Below are 8628 nucleotides of genomic sequence, written 5' to 3'. Positions count from 1 at the left end.
AAAATGAATAATCTTTATTTTCAGATAACTAGTGACCTGTAGAGAGTACTTAGCGAGCACACATATTATAAAATATATTATATCATAGAACTAAAAAAATACGCACGGCTGCGATGCGTATGCTGCCCACCTGGAATAGGGGCATGCTAGAGTCATTTCGTATACGTAAGTTGTACAGGGTCGCTTTCATAATGTCATCCACAATGCTCACATTCTTATGTAATCCAACCTTATTTGTAATTTTTTTAAATTATCATAATAAATGTACATACACACTAACAGACAGACGTGGCGCGCGGCGGGGGACTTTGTTTTGGTGTAATGGCGTATAGCGGATGGTGCTGGGCCTAAAATACGGCGTTACGTGAACAAGAGATTTCCTTTGGCAGGATTGGTCTTAGGACCCAAGGATTTAAGAAGTGGAGCCACCGAGATTTTTGATGTAAATTTTTAGGGGGGGGGGGGGGGGGGCTCTCAACTTGATCTTGATATCTATATCATTTAAGCTACTAGGCCAAGTTTGGTATCGTTTTCGTATAAATCGGGGATGCTCAATTCATTTCTGATATCATAATGACACCATTCAGAAGTAAAAACACATAAAATATGAAAAAAAAACTTTCTCTTCACGCTTAAACCGCTAAACCATTTAGTTAAAATTTGGTACAGAGATAGTTTAAGTTCCAGGGAATAACATAGCCTACTTTAAATCTCAAAAATCATCCTTTAAGGGTGTGAAAAGAGAGGTGGAAATTTGTATGGGGATTCAATAACTGCTGAACCGATTTAGATAAAATTTGGTATAGAGATATTTTGAGTCCCGGGGAAGAACATAGGGTAGTTTTTATTTTAAAAAAATCTCTTAAAAGCGAAAAGGAAGGTGTAAGATTGTATGGGGAATCAATAACGGCTGAACCGATTTAGTTGAAATCTATGTCTACATCTTTGATTTACTTGAAAATGATACTAAACTTGACATAGAACCTAAACTTAAACAATTATTAACATCAGACGTCGCCGACGCTTAAACCCCCCACCCCCCACCTGCATCAAAAATCTGGGTGGCTGCACTTCTTAAATCCATCCTTGGGTCCTAAGGACCAATCCTGCCAAAGGAAATCTCTTGTTCATGCAACGCCGTGGTTGACATTTTTATGCTCTGAGCACACTCCACTAGTATTGATTATTGGTACAGGCTCTATTAAGTACACACATTTAAAAAATAATAAAATCAATAGATACATTTTTTTTTTCACAAAACGTAAACCAAACCATTACCCATATAGACAAAGTAAATCAAAACCAACCAACAAAAAAGTAATAAGGGGCGAAAATGACGCCATTCCAGCTCTCGAGCCGAAAGCCACCGGGAATAGCACTCGTAACTTTGTTACGAGTTTAACTTCATTCGAAGTGTTAATTGAGTAATGACTGGAGTTGCCGGATAAACATATTGTGGGAAACGGATGGGTAAATAAACAATGGTTTTAAGGGTACCGAGCCCAAAGGGTAAAAACGGGACCCTATTACTAAACTCCTGTCCGTCCGTCTGTCTGTCCGTCTGTCTGTCACCACCGTGATAGCTAGACAGTTGGAATTTTCACAGATGATGTACATATTTCTTTTGCCGCTATAACAACAAATACTAGAAGTACGGAACCCTCGGTGGGCGAGTCCGACTCGCACTTGTCCGGTTTTTATTTCAGGGTTTATAACTTTATATCGAATTCATGAATGTATACATGCCGGTTCTGTTTTTACAATTGTATGTGCTTTCATCTTATTTTGATACGACTTAGAGGCCAATTCAGACTTACAGGCCAATTCGAACGTGAATGTATTGCAATCGCCAGTAATTTCGCGCTCCAATACATGAATAACACAGTACATAACAATACAGGATGGCGGTGTATTCAGAATGCGAACGGTATACAAGCGTAATTTTTTTACGTCATAACCGCCATAGATTCGCCATGGCGTAACAAATGGCGCTCATAACTGAACAGGGCAGCCATAAACATCCACACACAATATGAGCCTATCACTTTACTGCTAGTGTTGGTAGAAACTCGAGTCTTTTGAATCTTATTTTAAAGAACTCGACCCGTTTTTTGCAAAACTACGCTAAAAAAACTTCCGAGTCCTTTAAGTTACGAATTGAGTCTCTTCGTCTAAGCGCACCTCAAAAGGACTCGAGCCTGTGTATAAATACTCCATTAACAATAGGCCTGTTGCAAGTAACAAAGAATCATGGAAATAATGGTTTCAACGAAACATATATGTTAATATGATTCTAAAAAATGGCCCAATCTCAGTATAAACTGAAGGATTATTAATATATTCAATAAAATAAAAGTGCAAAACTCTCCAATCGGCCATTTTTACTGAAACGCCAATCAGAAACGTTCTAAACAGTGACGTCATCAATCCATAACATATTTCTTAGAGCAACATAGACAACCTCATTGACCGAAATCTATACGTAGGCACCAAAGAGTTCGAAAGGTGCAAATAAAATGTTATTTCGCCACTAAACATTTATTACGTCCAAAAAATATTATTACACGATATAAAGTAGATATCTATTTGTTATTATTTAAATAAAATGCTAAATAATACGATATTTCAACAACAAACTTTTTTAATTATTTGGCTAAATGGAACTATCATTGCCATGTTGGCTGTCGTAACTAGAAAAAATGAAAATTTAAAAAGTAAAACCGGCGTTCGGTGATTTTCACTCAAAATTTACATGTATCTAAATAATTCATCTTAAATTGCAACCGTGTGAGAGTTTTTGTGTAAAATGAGTTATTGTGATAAATTTTTGTAATGTATTTATCATCCCTAATCGTAATATATGGTGCTGAATTAACAATATCATTCGGATTCAAGGGAAATTCGTAACTGTAAGCATGTAAACAATACCTACCACCTTACCACCAACTAAATGATGACGTCACAAATGGCATGCGAGGCGTTTTCGCGCGAAGTTTAAACTAGCTATAATAAAATGCAATTATCTATGTTAAATCTTATGAGTATAACTGAAATATAGTATTTTTCGGAACTAATACAAGTGTACCGACGATATTAAAAGGGTTTTCAAAATTTGTCATGTATTGTGTAGGTTTTATCTAAATATTAGTAGCGATATAAGCGTTAGTATATGGTGTACCTAACCCATGAATTTAACGTAGTACCTAAAGACAATGTATTTTGAACATTAAAAATGAGAGTTCTCTGAAAAGGACTCAAGTCTCTACAGAAGACTCAGGTATCTAACAAATTGAAAAGAACTCAAGTTTCGACTTAATTATATGAGTCTGAAAAACACAGTCGAGTCTTAAAGCAGACTCAATGGACTCTAGTCAGAACCAACACTAGTATGACCCTATCACTTTACTACAAACATCAACCAGTAACCTGACCCTTGACGCCATACAATTAAAAGCTAAGTAGAGCTCAAGTTAAATTGGGCTTGTTTATTCATAGAGGAAATGTTGCAAAGATCCCGTTAATGTTGTGAAAGAGAATTTGCTGTTTTTCTAAGTCATTGTGGTTCGGTTTTGGGACTAAGTTAACAGTTAATTTAGTTTGGACAAGGAAAAGGTTTAACTTTATCCAGATTAAGGTATTTTCGTGTACCTAGACACTGCGTGGTAAATTACTTCGTTTTACTGTTTCGTGTGGAATCTTCTTCCTTTGAAAATTCAGCTAGAAAATTAATGTAACCTGTCAACTTGGCTATTATAACAAATACATATTATTGAAATTTTATTTCTCATAAAGCCAGTTCTACTTTTGAGGTTCCGTCGAACCCCAGATCTCGAAGCCGCTTACAATTAATTTTTTTTTATACGTTAGGTGGTATACCCTGGAACTCTGCTGTTACAAAAGCAAATAATAATATCGTTTTTGAATAGGGAATATTAGACAAAGCTCTGCGTAGGTACACATACAGTAAACAAACCACATTGACACATCACACACGTCACGTCAATCACATGGCCTACCGCGAAACAAGAATATCGAAATTTCGTTATCTAATCTCTCTATCACTCTTGCATATTCTAGCGATAAAGAGACAGTTAACTAAATTTCGATTTTCGCGTTTACCTACCGGCCCTTGTTAACAAACCGCCTTGATGCATCAATGTCATATTTTATTGTCGGTGTAAAAGTTGTCAAAAATCAGTTTAAGGCACAGTATGTATAAGTAAGTCTATGAATTTACTGAGTCGGTAGTGCTGCACTCTGGCGGCAGAACATTGCAATAATATCCCCTATTCAATACTTCCAATGACACTTGATATCATTCCGATTTTGGTCACACTTTTGATAATTTACAGGCTGTATAGTTGAATTATCGAGAAGATGGAATTGCATTTGTAGTGGTTGTATGCTGATAGTACAAGAAAATAGAAAATTCAAATATAGAATGCCTGTAAACAAACAATACTACTACATATGCAATTCCACGCTCTCGATGATTCAACTATACCTATTTATTGTAGATTTGTGATTGAAACGTACTAATAGGTATCACTTTGTGATGATTAGGTACGGTATAGCTTTATTTGACGTTCATAAGCGCATTGTAATATGCCTACTTGAATAAACTTTTTTTTATCTTTATCTTTATTGAACTACTAACAAAATCTATTTTACCATACAGAAATAAGTCAGCAGAGAGTGCTCACTAAGCGAAAATAATAAGCGTTTTGGTAATAAAACTGATGTATGGACATCAGTTTTATTACCAAAACGCTTATTATTTTCGTCGACGAAAACACCGAATAACCGAATTAACCGGAACACTATTTTCAACCTCCTTCTGCATGTAATATTAGTTGTAAATTGTTGAGCAATACACTTTCCGTCCGTCACTCGTGACATCTAGTGTCAAGTAGCGGTAATAACTACGAAAATAATTAGCGTTCTGGTAACAAAACTGATGTATGGAGTGAGCACTCTATGCTCAGTTATTTTTCTATGCCTTTACCAAGTTCTCAGTCAGTTTGTTGGCAGATTCTCGAGGCCTAGTCGCGTCGTAAATGGCTCCTCTACACGATGGGCCAACGCCGGCCACTCCAAGGGACGCATTTATGCGTTAGAGGGAAAAAGTGATATTGCTATCTCATTATACCGCATGGCTGCGTCCCTTGGAGTGGCCGGCGTTGGCCCATCGTGTAGAGGAGCTATAAAAGAAAGCCTGGCAAACACGATAAACACGTTAAACTAACACAGAAAACCAGTGCAAAGATTTGTCATTATGAATGTTTTTTTTGTGATATACGAGGCAAACATGCAATTGGATCGCCTGATAGTAAGCAATTCCAGTCGCCTATCGTGCTACACAGAAACATTGCAAGTGCTTCGCCGACATTTAAGATGGAAGTACGTTAAACCAGCAGGTTAAATGGCACAGGTATCTGCTTTATACTATTAGACGGGCCGTGTGCTTGTATGCCAATGACGTGGTATGACAAATCTTTCTCAATTCAATTTACTTACTTAGCTAAAACTTAATAGTGAGGTTAATTCTGACCTGGCCCAAAGCCGACTAATAAATGTTTCAGACTCCGAACATTAAATTCCCTGCCGCTACGAGCATCGTTTCCCCATTCTCACCTCCGTAGTTTCCAAATCGTATGCAATTCAAATTTACCTTACTGCCGTGCGCTGTGACCTGAACTGAATTGTAGCACTGCAACTTTGGGCGTTCACACAGTCGAGTGAATTCGCTGTTATGCGCTGTGCTTTATCTGTTACGCTGTGCGGAGGACCCAAAGAGTATATAGTAAGTATATTAGATAGGGTGACCTCGAGACAAAATTATCGTAAATATTTTATGCTGTATTTACGGTAAAATAACAACGGCTATTTATGGATACATTATGGTTTAATGGTTTCAAATGTTTGTAAGATATTTATGTCTGATTTCTCTAACAATGCTTTGATGTATTGTTTGTTTCATAATTTCATATTCCAGGTAAAGTACTTGTTATATCCGGTCCTTTGTGAGTCTATTTCCGATAATTGCCTCCGGTTGTAAGGAAAATAGGAATAATTGTATCCTCTTACTATTATTGTGAGAGTACAGTCAACAGCAGAAGTTGCTAAGCGGGCGAGCTGTTCAAAATTACCTTGACACGCTCTTATTCTCTTAACAATAAAGTCGCGTCAATATCATTTTGAACACCTGGCCCGCTTAGCAACTTCTGCTGCTGACTGTATCTCATTGTCTATAATAACTACAATAAGCCAAAGAGTTAATAGAAACCTACCTCCATAGTACAATTAATTCTGTTTTTTTTTTTATAATCTAGCAGGCAAACGAGCAGACGAATAGCTCACTCTTCTCTCTTATCCCTTATCTGTTTAATTTTTTTATCGCCTGCAATAAGCCCAATAAATCTAAGATTGATTACCACGTTTGTATAAAACAAACAGAGTTTAAATAAAACAAAAGCTGTACCAAAATAAAAAGATTTAATAAAAATTTTATTACTAGAAAACTAACATTTGACTTAACAGTTTTGAATGATTCACGGTTAGTTTCACTAGACTTAAATCGACCAGAAGGGCTAAGATGGCCGGCTCTTTATCATTTGTCACCATGCCTGTCACGTTCTAACCAGTATTTAAGTGCGAAAGTGACGCATGACATGGCAGGTGAGAAAAATGCGAACCCCTATTGTAAATTTCATACGATATAGTTTCCAAAACGTCAAGTCATTTGGCTTAACCCTAAAAAAGTACATAAATATAGGTAGATAACAGTAGGGAATATTTTACTTCAAAAAAATTACACGTATACTATTATGCTAGACAAAATATCTAAAGATCAGTCGTCAGATGAAGCACTATCGAGTGCAAGGTGAGGACTCCAGAAGCACGTGGTCCCTGAGACACGGCTTGCCGGTGGTCTTGCACTCTGCCTGTGCTACTCCAAGTCCAAGAGTGAAGTTTAACCCTGCTGCGGCAAAATCGGTATTCTTTTTTATTTTTTTTATTATGAATGGGCTTACTTATGGCCACAGACTAGCCGAGGCGTAGACGTGGCCTACGATGGAGCGAGCTCGCCCAGAAGGTGCCTGTTCATTCTTAATTTGAAGGTTGCCGGGTTATAAGAACACGAAAATATAGACGCCGGCAAGGAATTCCATTCCTTGGCAGTGCGCATAAGGAAAGTAGAAGCAAAGCGCTTCGTGCGAATTGGTGGAATATCTACCAAGTAAGGATGGAAACCGGCCGTGCGTCTAAAAGTCCGATGGTAGAATGGGGACGGTGGAATAAGGCATCTCCTTGAGGCAGCTGCACTGCCACGGATTGCCGGTGAAATAAAAACTTTTTAAAACAACACCTGTCTTCACAAGGTTATGAACCCAGCTGGTAAAAATCGCAGCCTGTTTTCTTCTATGAAAAAATGTTCAAGCTTGGTGTTTTTGATTATTAAATTATCTATCTGGTATGAACGTTAACTGATTTTCGTCTAAATATAACTGTTTCAATTCAGTTAACGAACTGAATACATCAGGATGAACATATTGGATCATGTTTTTGGATAGAGATCTCGTATTGAGTTTCGAACATCCAGAGAAGGTGCTGGGATTGTATAGTCCAGTGATTGTGTTATTGTCCAGGAATATCATAGTCATGCTTGAACATGAGTGTTCATTAAAGACGGGCACTTCTATCAGCTTGTTGTTAGATATTTCCAGCTCCTTAAGCTGTGGGACCTTTCACCACCACCACTTTCGTCTTATTCTTTGTAGGTATTTGATTTTTAGGGAGCTCGAGCTAAATATTTTGTAATGCAAAGAAATCTGGACTAAATAATCGAATAAAATAGGTGCTAGATTATTTCACTGAAACATGTTTATTTATCTGACTAGGATGTGGTATTTTTCGAACGATAATGCGAAGCGGGGGGAAGTTTACACTGATTATTCAAGTTGGATCAAACCTGTCAGGCCGTCAAGGGGCAAGTCCCTACATTTCCAAGTTTTGGAGAGTTCGTTTCGCAATAAATTTTAATAAAGATAATGTGACAAATGATATGTGAAGAGATTTTAAGATAAATACCTATACGTTGGTGTAGTTTTAGTTCAATACTTATTTAATACCTACACTAACAAAAAAAAAAACCTTGAATTAAAAAAAACTAGGTACTTATCTTTAAAAAAAAAGTGGAACGCTTCACGATTTTGCGTGTCATCCTTGCGCAGGGGCCATGCTATGCATGCATGGGGTTTTAGTTCAAACGTTAGATTTTTAGTACCTATAGAGATAGAAAGAGTTGTGCTCGAATTTTAAAGACCACGTTTTGTGATATTTTACTTATAAATCAATTATTTTATCCACAATAGCAATGAACGGTTAGGTAACACATATGAAACTGGCCGTAATTCATAAAAAGGACCACGTTTTATGATGCCTTACTTAAAAATCAACGATTTTTATCCACAAAAGCAATGAACGAACGGATGGGCACCAAACAAAGATGAAACTCGCCGTAATTCATAAAAAGGTACCTTTTTTAGGTATGTCTTTGTTTCACCAAAAGGTACGGTTTAAAGACCTTATTCATTCATATCCTGGAACCGGAACCCAAATAAAAAA

General features: G+C 37.0%; 1 pseudogene; it reads right to left on the bottom strand.

Annotated features, from left to right (window-relative positions):
- Positions 1 to 8189: 8189 nt before the first annotated feature.
- On the bottom strand, positions 8190 to 8246 carry LOC134800411 (U6 spliceosomal RNA; annotated as a pseudogene).
- Between the last annotated feature and the right edge of the window lie 382 nt (positions 8247 to 8628).

Source organism: Cydia splendana, chromosome 19, assembly GCF_910591565.1.
Source record: "Cydia splendana chromosome 19, ilCydSple1.2, whole genome shotgun sequence".
Lineage (NCBI taxonomy): Eukaryota > Metazoa > Arthropoda > Insecta > Lepidoptera > Tortricidae > Cydia > Cydia splendana.
The sequence above is the reverse complement of the archived record's forward strand: the minus strand, read 5'-3'. Positions and strand labels throughout refer to the sequence as shown.